This window comes from Mytilus trossulus, chromosome 8, assembly GCF_036588685.1.
Source record: "Mytilus trossulus isolate FHL-02 chromosome 8, PNRI_Mtr1.1.1.hap1, whole genome shotgun sequence".
NCBI lineage: Eukaryota > Metazoa > Mollusca > Bivalvia > Mytilida > Mytilidae > Mytilus > Mytilus trossulus.
Genome location: NC_086380.1, coordinates 1,795,359 through 1,814,745, shown reverse-complemented (window position 1 = coordinate 1,814,745; position 19,387 = coordinate 1,795,359). Strand labels below are relative to the sequence as shown.

The following is a 19,387-nucleotide window of genomic DNA, read 5'->3' as shown; positions in this document are numbered from 1 at the left end:
CTATAACCCTAACTCACAACCTTTATAGTGTTGACAGGTTTGTGAAAGAGAAGATGATCGAACTACTAAAACTAAAACAACTTTAAGCTACTGTTGTCCCAAAAATAAAAAGAAATGAGGGGGTTTGTATCAATATATTATAAGACAGCAACCTAAAAAAGGCAAAAAAGAAATTTTCCACCTGTTCCAAGTTAGGAGCCTCTGGCCTTTGTTAGTCTTGTATGATTTTTAATTTAAGTTTCTTGTGTATAACTCAGAGTTTAGTTATAATGACGTTCAATATCACAAAACAGGTATACATATTTGTTTAGGGGCCAGCTGAAAGACGCCTTTCAGGAGTTTCTCGCTACATTGAAGACCCATTGGTGGCCTTTGGCTGTTGTCTGCTCTATTGTTGGGTTGTTGTCGCTTTGACACTTTCCCCATTTCCATTCTCAATTTTATTTTTAGATATACAGATAATTAGGTGAACTCTATTACAACCACTTGCTCTCTAAATGGAATTAATGTTTACTGCTCTAATAATGCCCATGCTATGAAAACCATGAGCTTCCTATAATAAAGAAAACATCAATTTTACATGTGGTTTTAGACAAGTATTGACAAAATGTCATTATAGCAGCTGCACAACTAATGCAGATAACAATAAAGCCATCTTTCTTTTCCCACAAAAAGTAAATAAAACCATTTATAGTGTTCAATAAAGTTAACTTCCTAGAAGGGAAGACTATTACATTTTCCTGCTTTTTCTTAGGTCTATAAAAGTCTGCCAACCTTGTTATAATTAATAGCCAAATAATGTTTTGGTCTTTAATAAATTTTAATTTAATTCCTCCATTATAAGTTAATAGTAAAATCAATCTTTCAAAAGGCGCCACTGTATTTATTGATTGCTTATAAATATAGTCATTATAGCTGGTCCAAGTTTACAATCATAAAATTGAAAATGCAGTTTAGTCTGATAAGGGAAATCACATCATTCTATATTCACCAAACATTTTGATTTCATGAAACTCTACATCTTAATCTGTTATTGAAATGTCTATATATATGTATTCTTTATATGTTGCTGCTAAATTTGTGAAAATGTTTATAATGTGGTCATATTTATTTTGAAAGGGGAAATCATAAAGGAGCAGAGCATATAATACATTATATATAGTATTCAATAGTAACATTTCATCTTTGTAATTCTTTACAATTAGACTTTTTTTAAGCTTGAATAATTCTTATTCATCCTAAAATGCAAGTTTTTAATTTCTTGCCTGAATAACAATTTGTGTTTATCATTAAGTTTATATAGTTCTGATACTTCTCTTATTCAAGTAACATCAATAAAGATTCATGCAGTAAATGAGGCTTCAGTAAAGATATTCAATGACAATCAGAATTACATCAACCCCATCACAGGGATTAAACAGAAATCTCATCAACTGAAAACTTACCGATATCTTAAAGTTCAAAACGCCAAAGATCTCATTCATTTTCAAAAGATTGCAATTTATGTTGGTAGTGAAACGTTTGCATGCTTTTATCCTTTAAAAGATTAAAACTAATACTTTTTACTTTGAAAAATAGTAATTTATTAACCCATTTATAAATCTTCAAATGTTGAAGGTTAACATAGAAGATGTGGTATGAGTGTCAATGAGACAATTGTCATGATCCAAGTCTTATTTTAATAGGCAGATCTGGGGTGGAAGGGTGGTTGGTCTTGGGCCCCCATTTGTGAGAAAAATTTGATTGATTGTATATGGAATCACTGGAGAGCACCCCCCTTTAGGTCAGTAGGTCAGTCAGCCACATCCCCCTTAAAGAAAAGTTCTTGATCTGACACTGAACTTGTTAAAATAAACTATTATAGGTTCAGTTTGATTTGTTACAATAGATATCTTTTGTTATGCTTTTATCAATGCAAAATATGTGACTGGAGGTTTTATAAATATCAAATGATTATTTTGAACTTTGATAGCATTCATGATTTGTGTGCAGCATTTTCTAAGTTTGGAACTGTGTAGGATTTATATCCACAATTATTTTTCATCTGTAAAGATTTCTAGCTGAATTGAATAACAATATATTCAATAGAATCAAAGTTTATTGTGACTTTTAATTGTAACTTTTAAACTAATAATCCTGCCCTGTCCTTGTATCATTTTTTTTATAATAAAATATGGCCTGTTATTGTTTAAAAATATGTTAATTGTATAATTAATGTTGACACATCATCTAATATAACAGAGGCTGTAGACTGCACTATAGCATCTATTTATGGATTTATATTGTAAATGATAAAATTAATTGATTCCATGTAAATCATGTGATAAACTTAATGAAGATGTAAATCATGTAATTGTTTCTCAATTTTAGCAAACCATTCAATATCTTTTGTTAACGCTTATTATTTATAAGCAGATTAATTTGTTGTTGTCATCGATGTAAATAATAACAGTTCTACACTGAGATACAATTCAACAAGTGGCATTTTAACACCAAACAGAGTCTAGAATGTTATTATTTCAAGTTGATTAGACTTGAACTTCATCAAAAACTACCTTGATCAGAAACTTTGATCAAAAACTTAAACCTCAAGCAGTATGAATGAACAAACAAACACACAGACTGGAAGCGGGATGAATGAACGAACAGAAGAACAGACTGATAAACATAATAGCCTACTTAAAGGAGCATAACATAAGCAAATTCAAATAAAAAATCTGTATAATTGAAATCTGTGTAGATTTTGTAGAAAAGTAAGTTACATACATCAGAATCATTCCATTCAAATTTTTAAAATCCAATGGATTACTGAGACAGAATTCTTATAAGAAATCCTATACAATCACAATAAAACAAATAAAAATTTGTAAGGGTTCCGCGGAACCCAGTGTCTCGCCTATTTTTGCTGTAAATCGCAGGCTCAACAACAATGAGGAAAAAAATCAATAAAAATATTCCTCTTGTTACTATTTTATGATTGTAAGAAAATCTAAGTCCATTTAAAAGTAAAATACAGAAAAAACTGAGTAATTTTTTTACAAACTTTACTTCTGGATACAATCTAATGATCATAAATTAGCTTCTGTCCATGTTTGGTACAAACCCAGGATAGTTTAAGAAAGTTATTAAAATTTTAAAAACTTTAACCACAGAGTGAATGTAATGGTTCCCCGCAGAAAAACTAAGTCCATTTAAAAGTAAAATATAGAAAAAATGGATTTATTTATTTACAAAATTTACTTCTGGATACTATCTTATGATCATACACAAGCTTCTGCCCAACTTTGATACAAACCCAGGATAGTTTAAGAAAGTTCTAAAAACTTTAACCACAGAGTGAATGTTTTGTTTCCCCGCAGAAAAAGCTAAGTCCATTTATAGTATAATACGGAAAAATGGAATTTTATTTTTACAAAATTTACTTCTGGATACTATCTTATGATCATAAACAAGCTTCTGTCTAAGTTTGGTACAAACCCAGGATAGTTGGAGAAAGTTATTAAAATTTTTAAAACTTTAACCACAGAGTGATTGTTTTGTTTCCACGCAAAAAAAACTAAGTCCATTTATAGTAAAATACAGAAAAAATGGAATTCTATTTTTACAAAATTTACTTCTGGATACTATCTTATGATCATAAACAAGCTTCTGTCAAAGTTTGGTAGAAATCCAGTATAGTTTAAGAAAGTTATTAAAATTTCAAAAACTTTAACCACAGAGTGAATATTTGTTGACACCGCCGACGGAATGTAGGATCGCTTAGTCTCGCTTTTTCGACTAAAGTCAAAGGCTCAACAAAAATGTACTTTTGAGTGAGAATTTCCAATTTTCAGGCTAATTTCATTATTCTTATACTGGCATAACTTAACACCAGAGCTTTTTATACAAATCCAACTAATAATTCTATAGGAACCGAGGCAATGAAAGCATTGGGTCTCAATTCATAGGTCAAGGCTTATCTTGTCAAATATTTACTTAATATAAAATCATTGGTAAATTAGTACTTTTACTGTATTGTTATTTACAGTTCATGGCAAAATGTAGTTATTGTATATTAAATGCTAAATAAATAAAATTTTCCAAAAACAGTGGATAATTTCTAACCGATTATTGAAGTAACGAGGTATTTGTGTAATTCTTTTTTAAAAGGTTACAATATTATATAGATCTGTTTAATATCTAGAGAAAACTGATATAATATGAAATCAAAAACCCCAAAAATGAGGAATATAGAACCAGGCAGGACAATCCAATTTTTTGCACAAATTTCAGGTTTCTGGGAGAAACTTATGACCTTGACCTTGGATTTCAAAATTAATCTTCCACTCATTATTTGACTATTATATCCATGCAAGCTTTAAGTATGGTTGCAATCCAATATATAATGAAGTTATTGAAATTAATTGATCTCGAAACAAAAATATTGACAAATTAATAAAATCTAACCCATGGCTGTTTTTAGTATATATATATATTTAAGAAATTAGAAAAAGAAAGAAATTGATTTCATTAATGAAATACAAAAAAACATTTGTAAAACGCAAAACACGCAAATACTATCTAACAAGGTCAATAACTTGAGCACCATGAAGCCTTTATGCATTCAAAGCATTGAATCAAGAGTACAACCTAAAAGACATCATTTCTACGTGTTAGATTTATAAAGCCTGATATCAAAGGCATTCCATACAATCATGATTGAGTCCACTCTTGAGTAATTACTAATTTTCTACTGTATTAGTTTCATTCAATCCTTCCCTTATAATCATGTTTGTAGAGAAGATCTTTACTTAATTTCATGGACGACCTCATCACCGTTTGTAATCGATGGGAACAAATACATATACAAATAGTAATTCAAAACTCTTCTGAAAATGTCAACTGGTATGACCAACTGTCATTTTTTACACTATGAGTTATGTATATTGGTCAGTTTCTGTTGTGGTCAGTGTTTCAGGACATTGATTTATCTGATAAATATGTAAACAAAGGTTTTTGCTTCTAAAGTATGTTTTACCATAAGTAAATTAGAAGTTTGTCAGATTTGTTTATAAAAGATCTTTGCTTGTATCTTCAAAAAGAATTCATTTACAACTTAACGGTGTCAGGGATTTAAAACATGGAATCAAGAGTGTATAACTTCTATATATATATACCAAGCTATAAATGAACTTGCTCTTATTTTGAATTTTGGTTCCTGTCAATTAAAGTTATCATTGTTTGGTTACTGTCTCAGCAAAAAATAATCACATTTGATTTTTTTTCTATTAATATAAACATTCTCAGTATTTTTCTTAAAAGCAAATGTGGGTCAAGTAGGATATACGGTACTGTAGTTCAATCGGAAGAAAATAGGAGTAAATTGGTTTAAATTAGAAGTAAATCAGTTTACATGTATATATATATATATTTTGACATATTAACAGGTCGACAGGTCGACAGGTTGACAATGAAAAGGTCGACAGGTCGACAGGTTGACAATGAAAAGGTCGACAAGTGTTAAAATCGACAGGTCTACAGCTTGACAATGAAAAGGTTGACAAACGACAAGTTTATAAGTGTTAAGATCGACCGGATGAAACACAACAACATTAATAGATGACGTCGCCATTAACGCGTCATGAACCCCATAGGAAACTTACTAACCCCATATGGTCTCATAAGGGGTCACCACGTGACGGAATTTAACCAATCATAACGTGATAATTCATCTGTGGTCCGATACAGTCCTATACAGTGTATAGGTACATTGTCAACTTGTCAATTTGCCTACCAGTTATACATAACGCTATTATCAATTGGTCAACGTCTTATTAACCTGTCGACCTGTCAACCTGTTAACTATAATTTGTTTTTACATTTTTAACATTGTCAATCTGTCGACTTGTCAACCTGTCAACCAATTATTTGAACGATAACGTTTTTAACATTGTCAACCTGTCGACTTGTCTACTTGTCAACCTGTCAACCTGTCGACTTGTCAACCTGTCAACCACTTATTTCAACCATAACATTTTTAAAATTGTCAACCTGTCGACTTGTCAACCTGTCAACCACTTATTGCAACGATAACATTTTCAAAGTTGTCAACCTGTCGACTTGTCAACCTGTCTTTCACTCATTAATTTTACTAGAATGAAAAATTCAAACAGTTTTACCTTTATTACCCATGAATACATACGCGTAGGAATTTACGGCAAAAAAGCCGGAACTATAGTACCGTATATCCTACTTGAGCCGCAAATGTTTGTAATAAATGTAAATACATTTTTGTTGAAGGCCAATTATGATTTTGAGATGAAGAACATCCATTAATCAGGTTTTTTTCTGAGACAAAAAAATGGATGTGGAGCTTTCATTCATTTCAAATCTTTCTTACTTTACTTTAGCTTACCCAGATTATTAAACATGATACCAACACTGAAATGTATAATTATCATAGGCAACATTTCTACGAAGAAAAACTTCTTGTTATGTTGTTGTTGGGCTGCTGTCTTACTCTCATAATGGGAGCTTTGAATGACCTTGACCAGCTATACAGCCCTGGCACGGTCAGTTATATCTTTTCACTCAACATGCTACAGAAATATCTTTGAAATACATTGTTACAAATCCCTTGTTTTTATTCTAAAGAAAAATAATTAAAGTAAAACAATATAATTATTTTTCAAAAAACAGTTTTAATCTAAGTCATGCTATTTAATTATGACTTAAAATAACCATAATTAACAAAATTTTGCAATGTTTTTTTTCGTAAATAATTTGAAGAGCTTACATTTCTAATATTATTCACTCACCAGAGCAAAATAAACTTATCTCAGTAGTCTACAGGTAAATTATTATAACACATTGTCCAGTATATTTAAATCTGCGTACTTCTGGACAATAAATTCCTAATGTTTTGAACCTGAGAAATTACCCCTTTGCCAGTCAAAACATGAAATCTTGACCAATGAATTTCTTACCTTTTATACATGTACTATAACAATCAATAGCTGTAAATACCAATGTAATTAAATCACCATTCAAAAGAATTAGTGTGAAGTAAGAGTTTAATGTCATAATGACATCTTAAAATACTGATTATAGAATAATCCAATAAAGGATGCAACTATTTATAGAAAGTGATTTTGTTAATCTTAAAGTCATGAAGAAACCTCAAATTAAAAAAAAATATGCATATGTTTTTTTTAACTAAATGGATAGTTTTCATTATACAACTTATGTACATATAATTTTTTCTGAGGAAAATTCTTTAATTTGTCCACATTTAGAAGAAGTTTACTTATTTTTAATTGCTTGCATCCAGAAAGCAATTCACCGACATATTTTCCGTATGCATAGTGACCCGAGCGTAACCCTCCTCGTAAAAATCCAGTGATCGCAATACGCATGGATCTGTCATGGAAGTAAACAAATATCTGATTATACACGTTAAACAAGTGCTCAATACCCATGCTTTTTGTGATTTGTTTACTGTAAGGTGACAATCGGTAAAACTCAGCTTAAAAACACGTACAGCATTTAATGAGCAGCCATATTTGTTAAATCATATAACAAAAAGAGAGAAAACAAATTGACGATTATATGATATATTTGCAAAAATAATGATAAAATCGTGTACAGAGGACTAAGTTTATGATAAATACATACATTGGTTCAAGAATTGGATAAACATTATTTTTCACCACTCACTCATTTCATATGACTTCAAATTAAAAACCAATGAAAATTTACACACACACAAATAAATTAGTTCATAAAACAATCCATTTTCAAATAATTTGTTTATACAAGGTAAAGTTTTACACTGGTATCGAATTTTGAAATTGAAAGAAAAAATCCTTTGAAGAATTTGTTGTGATAAATTTAAACTTGAGAGTCTTTTGGGAAAATGTTTTCAATAACATTTAACAATTTTCATAATTTTTGTAAACTGACTATGCTGTATGGGCTTTGCTCATTGTTGAAGGCAGTAAAAAGTTGTTAATTTCTGTGTCATTTGGTCTCTTGTGGTGTCAGTTGTTTCATTGGCTTTCATGCCACATCTTCTTTCTTAGGTAAGCCATTTTTTGTAAAAGTATGACTGCAGATTTTGAGAGGTTCGAGAATACTGTTTCAAGTTGCATAAAAAAACCTATTTATAATTCTATTGTCTATTTTTTTAAAATATCATATTTCATATAACGCCAATAAATGTTAGATAATTTTGATTATTGAACCAAAATATTTATGGTGATTAAAGAGCAGCTGTGTTTTAAACCATCCATCAATCTGTATTATATAGTCAATAGCATTGTGATATATTATATAAATGTTACAATGGAAATTTAGAAATTTTTTCAGAAGTTTTACTTCTAGATGTCTTCAACTGCTGTTTCAAGCTTTGTTGCTCAAATAAATTTTTAAAACGTTGATAAATTTTCCTCTATTCTCAGTATTTGTAAGCTATCATATGTAAGCTTATGCCAATTTCTCTATTTATCATTTCTGCAAATTTTCACTTTTCTTCATTCCCCCCCCCCCCCCATTATTCTCTTTTGAGTAATACCCTTTCTAAGCCCTCAACTATATGATAACAGTATAACATACTTGTGATGTCAAATGAAATAACACCAGACAACAATTCATTTTATATAAGACCCTAAGCTTTCCTTAAACAAATCCCTAGAGTGGTCTCCCCTTTTTAAAACTTCATTGATATCAGAACCAAATGGGGTTATGAATACCCTTTACTGCTACGCATCAAGCATTCATTTTGCTACAGTTAAGAGTCAAATTGGCTAAAATTTTATTGTGATTACTCAAAATATCCTTTTTTATCGTCTAAAAGAAAATGTATATATTTTATCATCATGCCCAAATATTACCCTCAATGTCATTTAGCATGAACTTTTATAGTTTCGTCATGAAGGTACCCCCATTACCACTCTCTCAAATGTTATCTACATATCTTAAAGTTATTTACTTACCATGTATATACTGACAAATCGCACTATAAATCCACTGTTACTAGCTAACAGGAGTCACATTTGTTTACAATCATCTGAAATATCAAATAAAATCATGTGACATATTATTTTAGACCAAACTAAAAAATCTATAGCCTAATCATATTTTATTCTGAATTAACTTATTTCTGTCATCACTGCTCATTCCACAGGGAAACAGAAAAATAATGAATAACATTAGAAGATTTAATCTACATGCATTTTGCTAAATTAACTTTTGGTAAATCATCAAAGTATTTCCTTGTTTTAGTTCAAGCTTAGAGTTAAACCTTCTTAGAATACTATTTAGCTCAAAGAAATGTTTAGAAGTCAATCAAAGTTCTTCCTTATACAATGTACTATAATAACATGCTACTGTTTTCTTTGTTTTAATTATTTCCTATCATTATCCATGACACACATTTGAGTACAATATCAGTTTTATAAATTGGATTGTTTCATATTTTTCATGTCAGCTAGGGATTTTTATAATAAGCCAACTAACTGTATGGGTTTTTCTCATTGTTGAAGGCCAAACTGTTGCCTTAAATTGTTTACATGCACTTCATTTGAACTTTGGAAGAGTTATCTCATTAATATTGGCATCATACCACCCAGTGGCGGATCTAGAAATCTAGAAGTGGGGGCCCACTGACTGACCTAAGAGGTGGCCCGCTCCATTCATTCTTCACTGATTCCCTATATAAGCAACCATTTTTTCCCCCAAAAAGGCCCCCCCTAAATCCGCCTCTGCCACCCACATCTCCTTTACTTTTTTAAAAATTTGTAAGGGTTCCGCGGAACCCAGTGTCTCGCCTATTTTTACTGTAAATCGCAGGCTCAACAATAATGAGGAAAAAATTCAATAAAAATATTCCTATTGTTACTATTTTATGATTGTAAGAAAATCTAAGTCCATTTAAAAGTAAATTACAGAAAAAACGGAGTAATCTTTTTACAAACTTTACTTCTGGATACAATCTTATGATCATAAATAAGCTTCTGTCCAAGTTAGGTACAAACCCAGGATAGTTTAAGAAAGTTATTAAAATTTTAAAAACTTTAACCACAGAGTGAATGTAATGTTTCCCCGCAGAAAAAATAAGTCCATTTGTAAGTAAAATACGGAAAAAATGGATTTTTTTTTTTCAAAATTTACTTCTGGATATTATCTTATGATCATAAACAAGCTTCTGTCCAAGTTTGGTACAAACCCAGGATAGTTTGAGAAAGTTATTAAAATTCTAAAAACTTCAACCACAGAGTGAATGTTTTGTTTCCCCCCAGAAAAAACTAAGTCCATTTATAGTAAAATACGGAAAAAATGGAATTTTATTTTTACAAAATTTACTTCTGGATACTATCTTATGATCATCAACAAGCTTCTGTCAAAGTTTAGTAGAAATCCAGTATGGTTTAAGAAAGTTATTAAAATTTCAAAAACTTTAACCACAGAGTGAATATTTGTTGACGCCGCCGCCGCCGACGGAATATAGGATAGCTTAGTCTCGCTTTTTTCGACTAAAGTCGAAGGCTCGACAAAAATCAAAACAATATATTTTTAAGATTTAGTTTTTTAAAGTGAAAGGATCGGTCTCCATTTTTAATAAATCAATAATTTATAGTGGAGTTCCATTTGTTCAGTCTTTATTTTGTAGTCTCATAAATAATATTTTGTCTTTTGGCTGTTTATTAGTTATCAGTTTTTGCCATGGCCTAAAAATTTCAGTTTGTCTTTTGTTTGTTAATAACTTTTTGCCAACGCCTTAAAATGTCAGTTTATTTAAAATTATTTATAACTTTTTGTTATGACCTAAAAATTTGTTTAAAATTATTTATAACTTTTTGCCATGGGTTTTCAAGTTTGTCTTTTGTCTGAGGGAACTGTTGATGTTATCAAAACAGCGCACTAACTGTTTTACCAATCAAAACACAGATATGATTGCTTAAAAAAATTAAACAAGAATGTGTCCAAAGTACAAGGATGCCCCACTTGCACCATCCCTTTCCATGTTCCATGGACCGTGAAATTGGGTAATAATCTAATTTGGCATTATAACTAGAAAGATTAAACTATGGGGAACAATTATCATGTACTAAGTTTCAAGTTGATTGGACTTCAATTTCATCAAAAACTACCTTGACAAAAAACTTTAACCTGAAACTCCCACTTTCATTTTCTATGTTTAGTGGACGCGAAATTGGGACCAAAAGTCTAATTTGGCTTTAAAATTAGAAAGATCATATCATAAGCAACAATTGTACTAAGTTTCAAGTTGATTGGACTTTAGATTCATCAAAAATTACCTTGATCAAAAACTTAACCTCAATGGACACACAGACAGACGGACGAATGAACGAAGGGAGCCACAGACCAGAAAACATAATGCCCCTCTACTTTCGTAGGTGATCATAGGTGAGGTATAAAAAACAACCTGTTATCATTACAATTAAATCAAGACAATTATTCAACTGTTTGTTTAAAGCCAAACACAAAATCCAAGTGTTTTGAAAGTCAAAACAAACATCCAAGTTTCTTGAAAGTCAACAAAAAAAATTTAAAGTGTTTTGAATGTCAAAACAAATTAATATCCAAGTGTTTTGAAAGTCAAAACAAATTAATATCCAAGTGTTTTGAAAGTCAAAACAAATATCGAAGTGTTTTGAAAGTCAAAACAAGTATCAGTGTTTTGAAAGTCAAAACAAATATCCAAGTGTTAACAAAGTCAAAACAAATACTGTATAAACATTAATTTTCGTGGGGTTAAAATTTCGTGGTTTTGTATCCAAAAGAAAGTTCGTTGGGATTAAATTTTGTGGTTTTGAAAGTTTAGAAAATAAATAAATAGTTATATAAATGTCACTTTAGATTAAATCTACAATTAAATTTTCGTGGGGGTTTTATATCGTGGATTCTTATCCACGAAATTAACGAAATTAAATCCCCCACGAAAATTTCTGCTTTTACAGTATATATATTCATGTGTTTTAAATACAAATCAAGAGCAATCATCTACTTGTTTTGAAAGTCAAAGCACCATGCATTCAAGTGTTTTACACAACATCATAACAAACATCTAGGTGTTTTTTCAACCTAGCCAAACTGTGCAAACATCCAAATCAACAAGTGTTTTATGAATCAAACCATATATCTAGGGGTTTTCCAAATTAAAAACAAACATCCAATTAAAAAATTTATTCAAATAAAAATTAATTACAATCATGACAATATTATGCAAGTTTGACAAAATGATTTTTACATATTTTATTATATATTTTTATGGATTCATTGGTAATCCAACTCTGTTTAAGTATATCTATTTCTTTTAGCTGAAATGTCATTTATTTATGTATCAACCACATGAAACTTTAAAGATCATGTTCTTTGGGGAATAACAAGAATATACCACTATAGCTCAGATCATAAGGATAAATGTCTTCTGTGGGAGTTTTGTATCACTTAATCCTGATGGAAGACTGGAATTAGTTGTAATGAGTATTTTCCCATCAGATTAAATTTCTGATTTCTGTGAACCTTCAAGTTTAGTTAACACTATAGTCTACAAAAGTTTATAATAGTTTCTATAATGGTAAGTTGACCAATCAGCATGAATAACACTAGTAGCACGATTTCAGTCTGAAACGGTCATTTTGGTCTGATCACATCTTGATTGACTGGATTTACCGCTAGAGAAAATCGTCTAGATATTTAAGATCGTTAAGTCGCCATTCAGATCGATAGCCTCATCAGGTAAATCAGTTCGTTAAGGCATGTCAAGACGGAAAAGACTGGATCGTCTAGCGGGCTGTTTAGACCAGTTAAGACCGTGTCAGACCAAAACAGACCATGGATACAAAATTACGTTCAAAATGTTCAGACCCTGTTTGGATCCGTCCAGTATACCGGTTTGATACCACGAGTTGCGCCCCTTCTACTCGATAATGCATTTTAGATTAATATGTATAGATGTATTTTAATATTATTATTTGAAGTATATTTTGATTAATTAAAAAAAAAAAAAAGATTAAATCTTCTGTTGATTTTTTATTTCTTTTCTTGTTTTGTTGAGGAATAACTAATAAATTATTCGTCTATATATGCTGTTTATTTTATAATAAATATTAGTTTATATAAATATATATTGATAATTAAATGCAAGGACGTATGTTTATTGTATACACACCAAAATGAATGCCATAAATTTAACCTTAAAATGTTGTGAACACCGGTGAAAATGTTTTTCGTATTTGAAGATTAAATAGTAACGGAAAATTGTAAACGTAACCTAAAAAAGTTAAGGAGATGTGGTATGATTGCCAATGAGACAATCCACAGAAATGCAACGGAGGCAAATTAACACATGCATATTTTTGTTTTATGTATTACAGTTGCTTGAATTCGCTATCTGTTGATATATGCCATAGTTTACCGTGAATCTGTTGCTTTTTTATGTTTATTTTTTTTCGTGCGAGTTTCTCTATTAAACTTGGAAAAAAATATTCTCGACATCCGGGAATTAAAAATAAAAGACTTCCCAGATCCCGAAAGCTGATCATGATACTGCATTCAGTCTTTGTCGGGACCTTGTTAAAATATCACCGTATAAAAATTTTCATTCAAACAATGTTGTATCCTTATAATATTTATTTTCTAATTCATATAATATGTATATAGTACTTAGTATATATGAATGGCGTTAATTTAAAAAAAAAATCTGTGTCAGTTAAAATGGTCGAGTTCAATGGCACGTGCTAGAAATCAACCGGGTCAATAGGTAACAAAATCAATGATCCATAACGTAAGAAAGAACATGCCTATTATATTTTACAATTACTTTCATCATCATTCTTAATAAAAAGGTGTCTTAGGGCTAAACGTTAATAAAGAATTAATGAATTAGTGTTTACACGTATTTAAATAGTGATGTCTGACCGTCAGTTTTTAATATACATGTCTTTGTTTTTCTTATCTTGAGCAAAATAACGAATTTGAATCTATTACACGTTAACGGTTCTTACAATGTCATATATGTCTAAACACTAAAAGACCATGCAAAATATTTGAGCGCCGCAGGGAAAACCATTAAAAAACATGTACTGTTCGGAAGTTTGTTTACTATTCAAAAGAAACTTTTCGCTTCTCTACTTATATAGTTTAGAGAGTATTCCTTTAAATTGTGTCAGTTATATAAAGTAGTGTGTATCATTGTATTCTATTTATTTGGCTAATTGTATAATTATAATAAACATTTTGTATTTCACAACTATATATACTATAAGTTGTAGTGTGATTGATTGTTGGTTGTTTAAAGTCCAGTGGCAAATACTTCATGCATATTCAGGACCAGCTGTAAGTTTGTGACATACATGGAACTCACTGGTGTAGTTTTCACGTGTTAAAATGGATAAAAGAATAATTATCTTTTAAAATATCGAAACATCAGGGAGGAAAGGCGCATGGATTACCCGCACTTATCAGTTCTTTTCTCTATTTTGTGTTAAAATAAATAATGTTTTTTTTATATATGTTTTTATAATTTACGATAACTGTGGTGTATACCTGCTGTCAGACGAAAGAAACAATTGTGCCCTCTAAATTGTCTTATGGAATTTTTGCTTTCGCATTGACGTTTAACACACAACTTTAATTATTTACTGTGATATGTATGTAGAAATTCTAGAGTACTGGGAAATGAAGGATGCAAATCCAAGCTTTGAATTAAAATGGTCATTAAATAGCCACACAAATAAAAGAACAAGTGTAAGTCTTGGAATGACATATACAATATATGACCATGTGCATTGTCAGAGAATTATAAATTTTGATTTTACTTTGGTAACTAGACACAATTGAAGAGAGGCAGCCCAATTTTTTTCTCCTTTTTGTTACGAGTACAAATAAACTGATTTTAGTTATTTCGTGAAGCATTTCCTTTAAATGATAAAATCGCGCGTGATTATCTAACAAATACTCACAGTGCAGTGTACTGCAATCAGGCGCGGATTTAGCCATTTTAAAAAAGGGGGGGCCCAACCCAGAGTAAAGGGGGAGTCCAAGTATATGCTCTATTCAAATGCATTGATCGGCCAAAAAGGGGGTCCAACCCCCGGAACCCCCCCCCCCCCCTGGATCCACCGAGACAAATTATATCAAATTATAGAGCAATCTAACGGCTTCAACTCAAAATTTGAACCATTCTATGTTGGGGGTTGGGGTTACCATTTAGTTTGAAAGCTCAAAGTATACAACCTGTTTCACCCTTTTTATTGTGATGATTGGGAATTTGCATTAAGCCGTTGGTCACGTGCCGAGTGGCGCACGCTGATTAAAAAATCACGCTTATAAGAAGTTTTACTTTGTTGTATGAGTGACAATGAGTCAAAAATATTATTTAGTTGTACAATAATTGGCTGATTGGCAATAAAATAGTTCCATGTTAACTTTTTAAAATCAAAGGTTTTGGATGTCTTTAGTTTTCACCATTCCTGGTGTAAAACAGAGAGTCCCTGACGTATACCGAACGTTGACTTATTATACGAACTAACCACTATCACACAGTTTTTACAAGCATGGCCCGTGTTATTACTTATAATGTCATACAGCCAAATATTGTATTATCTACAATTATGTAATATTATTCGTTATTTTTTTTTATCTATTTAGTTATTCAAAATAAATCAACCTCACAACACACGTGTCAAGAAATACAATAGGTAAATCTGGTAACAGTAAATCTAACTATTTATAAATATGTTCCTGCATGGGTGATTTATACAGTTATATATATATATATATATAGATACAGATTAAATGGTTATACAAAATGCATTCATGTACACGTAATAAACGAATGTGGTAATTTCATTGTTTGTCGGGAATACACGTACTTGTCATAATTATCCCTACATTTGACTGTTTTCCCCGAGGGCTAATCATAACCTATGCCATACGGCATGGAGAGATTACTGGAATAGTTTGAAAGGTTTTAAGCTATTATTTCGTACCCACCTGTTTTTGACACAAAAACAGTTGTATTGTACTAATTCTTCACACAAAAAAATAGAAATAGAGAACGAAGTCGACCTTTGCACAAATAACACTCATTTTCATAGACTTTTGTGTGTATGAATAATATGAATAATATTCTTTATAATTGTTATACATTTCAATGATTTCTAACGAAATATTAACAAAACGTTTGCCTTGTATTTTTATAATCAAATACTTTTATTGTCATATAGATAAAAAAAAAAATGATCTCTGACAAACATAACATATATACATCTTCTCTATGGTCAGGTTGTTGTCTCTTTGACACGTTCCCCATTTCCATTCTCAATTTTAATATAATGACTTTTGTGTGTATGAATAATATTCTTTAAAATTGTTATATATTTCAATGATGTCTAACGAAATATTAACAAAACGTTTGCCTTGTATTTTTTTAATCAAATACTTTTATTGTCATATAGATAAAAAAAAAATGATCTCTGACAAACATAACATATATACAAAAGAATACAGTATAAACAGTACAATATTAAAATACAAAATGAAGCAGTTCAAATTATTGTTTTGGGTCTTCCGTCCTCAGTTCTAACAGAGACATATATACACAGAGATTGGCAACTCCGTGAAATCCCGTTAAAGATCGCGTACCAGAATGAGATTCTCGTCGATAAAATTTAGAACATGCAATCAAGTCGGGGATGAATAACCTCGATAGATAATCAAGAAAAGCAATGGGAAAATTATATCAGATTCTTTTCTAATAAAAATACTTGAATGTTATATTTATCTTTAAGCATTTATTGAGAAAAATATTGTTATATGATATGCATTTCATAATTAAAATTTCAAATCTGGTAATGCTCAATTGTTATTACAAGAAAATTTTCGGTACGGCATATATCTTTGCAATAGTTTGTGAAATTGTGTGTGTCCGATTTTCCGGTAATTAGGTCCTTCATAGAGTTGTGACTGTTGATTCACAGGTGTGCGATTACGCAATTTATTGCCCTCCGATCACCTGAATATTACCGGAGGTGAATTCTAAATGGATCATTACTTGGCAATTGTTTTTTTTTTAAATTAACAAATTCTGACATATTATTTTAACCATGACCGGAACTTTATTTTAACAGAAGCACTCGGCAATACTATAGTGTATATTCAATCAGATAAACAAATAGTCTTTTAACATGTCAATAAAAAAGAAATGAGGCAACTTTGTCATATCAGAGACATATATGTCTCTGGTCATATATTTAAAAATATGTAGCCAGTAGAATTTTGTGGCCGAATTTTGTCTCGTGAGAAACTGAATTTATATCTGTTTTAACTTAATTATAATATTTAATTGTCGATTGACCTAAAATAAAATAAATAAAATTATTTATGGAACATTTGCGTAAATTTCCTCAATGAACGTACATTATAGTGTTGTCGAAATCACTATTGTTTGCTGCCATGAAATATTGAATATGAATCCGTCATTATTTGTATTTTTTTAAAGACTTAATATCACAGACATTTGATTAAAAACAATATGTTTCATAAGTACAGTAAAATGCTCTGCTCAACTCTTGGTGGGGATATTGTGCATTCAACCGTGGATATGATAAAATATCTGTAATGAACAAAACTGTAATGTTTTGATAGTGTTATGTCCTAATTTTTAAGGTTACGCGGGTTTGGTATTAAGCGGTACAATTGGTATGAACACATTTCGATATACGTATAAAATATATTATATCGATTATTGAAAGCGATCCATTTTAACTATAGATGCGATGAATTATCACTGTTAGTGCAGTCATTTCTGATGTGGAATTTTCGAAGATGCCAGGAATTTTTATTGTAGAATTATGTGATAAATGCACTTGAAACAAAGGAATACACTTAGTTGAAGACTTTAGAATTTATGATAAATGTATTTTCAAATTGAAATACAAACTCCTCATTCATTCTTTATCAAATATATAGCTTTTCACACTTGTAACAAAAACGCTTCTCAAAATGTCATATTGTATTCTTCAAATTACGTTTTTCCTTGATTAAAAAAAAAATTTAAAAGATATTTCTGTATTATTTTTAAGTCAAAGATTAATATTGCGGAGTTTCAGTGCAGTCTGTGTAAAATAGAGACGAGAACATTTGAGGACGTTATCTTCCGCAATACATACACTTGCGAACAGAGAAATGTGCATCTTAAAACGCAATGGTGACAGAAAAGCTTATAAAAGATTAACTTTCCCAGTTGTACCCTCAACTGTTTTAATTTCCATATTCTGAAAAAAGACAGTTTGTGGTAGAATAAATGTTTTTGACTCGATTGTTGCTTGCATGATTTTTACTGTATAAGGTGAAACGGTATGTGACATAAATTATCCACAGTCATTAAAACATGAAATGTAAGGTGTGTGGGCGAACTTTTTTGTTTGCATTGGTACGTAAATGATCCGTAATGCACAGCTCGATACCAGAGGAGGATTTAGGGGAGACAGGGGGTTGCCCCCTTTTTGGGAAAATATTTGGTTACTTTTATAGAATCACTGGAGCGGGCCCCCTCTTAGGCAGTTATTGGGCCCTACTTATGAAAATTTCTAAATCCGCGAGTGGATACTACCAGAGGTCAAACAATGCACATTTGGGTAATTGTACACGACATGCATGCTACAATTCATGTTTGATGATCTTAGACCCTTTGGACCTCTATGTGGGCTATTTCGACAACTTGGCAAAAAATCCCTTAACTGGATACACGGTTAGATTCAGCATGTCAAAGAACTACAAATATCCATAAGGACTTTTGTCTATAAATTTGGAGACCACAAACTTGAAAAAGGGACCAAAAATATGAAAATGCATGCATGGGATACATTTGTTATTGAAGGCATGAGAGTAACAATATGATGAAGATAAATAAATATCTTATTCTGGGGTATCATTTGGGGGGGGGTCTGATACCTGATCCCACTTACTGCTTTGTCAGATTCCCGTATCCCGCTTATACTATGCAGTTCTCATTTTTTGAATTTTTCCGTGTCCTGACACAATCATTTAACTTTCACGTGTCACGCTCACAAAAAAAAATCGGCAATTCAGCGTCACGCTTATACCCCTACGCGACCCACTATTCTACTCTTTTCTGACTCATATTAAGCCCATTATAAATATATTAAAAAAGTGTGTTTTTATCCCTTTTTGTCCCGTCTCGTTTCGATTTGAGCCATAGATAGATAAGATGTCGTATGTGACAATGAGACAACTCTCCATCCGAGTCACAATTTATAATAGTATATAATAAAAATAAGTCAAAATACGGTCTTCAACATGGAGTCTTGGCTGACACCAAACAGCAAGTTATAAAGGGCCCCAGTGTAAAACCTTTTAA

At 30.9% G+C, this 19,387-nt stretch overlaps 1 protein-coding gene across 7 annotated transcripts in view; it reads right to left on the bottom strand.

Annotated features, from left to right (window-relative positions):
• LOC134728098 (uncharacterized) overlaps nt 1-19,387 on the bottom strand; it is a 313,423-nt gene that overhangs the window by 1,612 nt on the left and 292,424 nt on the right. For 5 of the 7 annotated variants that reach the window (XM_063592515.1, XM_063592512.1, XM_063592513.1 and 2 more), the window contains one exon: nt 8,973-9,046. The gene's annotated coding sequence lies outside the window, so the exon portion shown is untranslated. Of the gene's footprint in view, nt 1-6,775; nt 6,944-8,972; nt 9,047-19,387 lie in introns of those variants that run through there. The other 2 variants (XM_063592516.1, XM_063592518.1) reach the window with 2 other exon arrangements.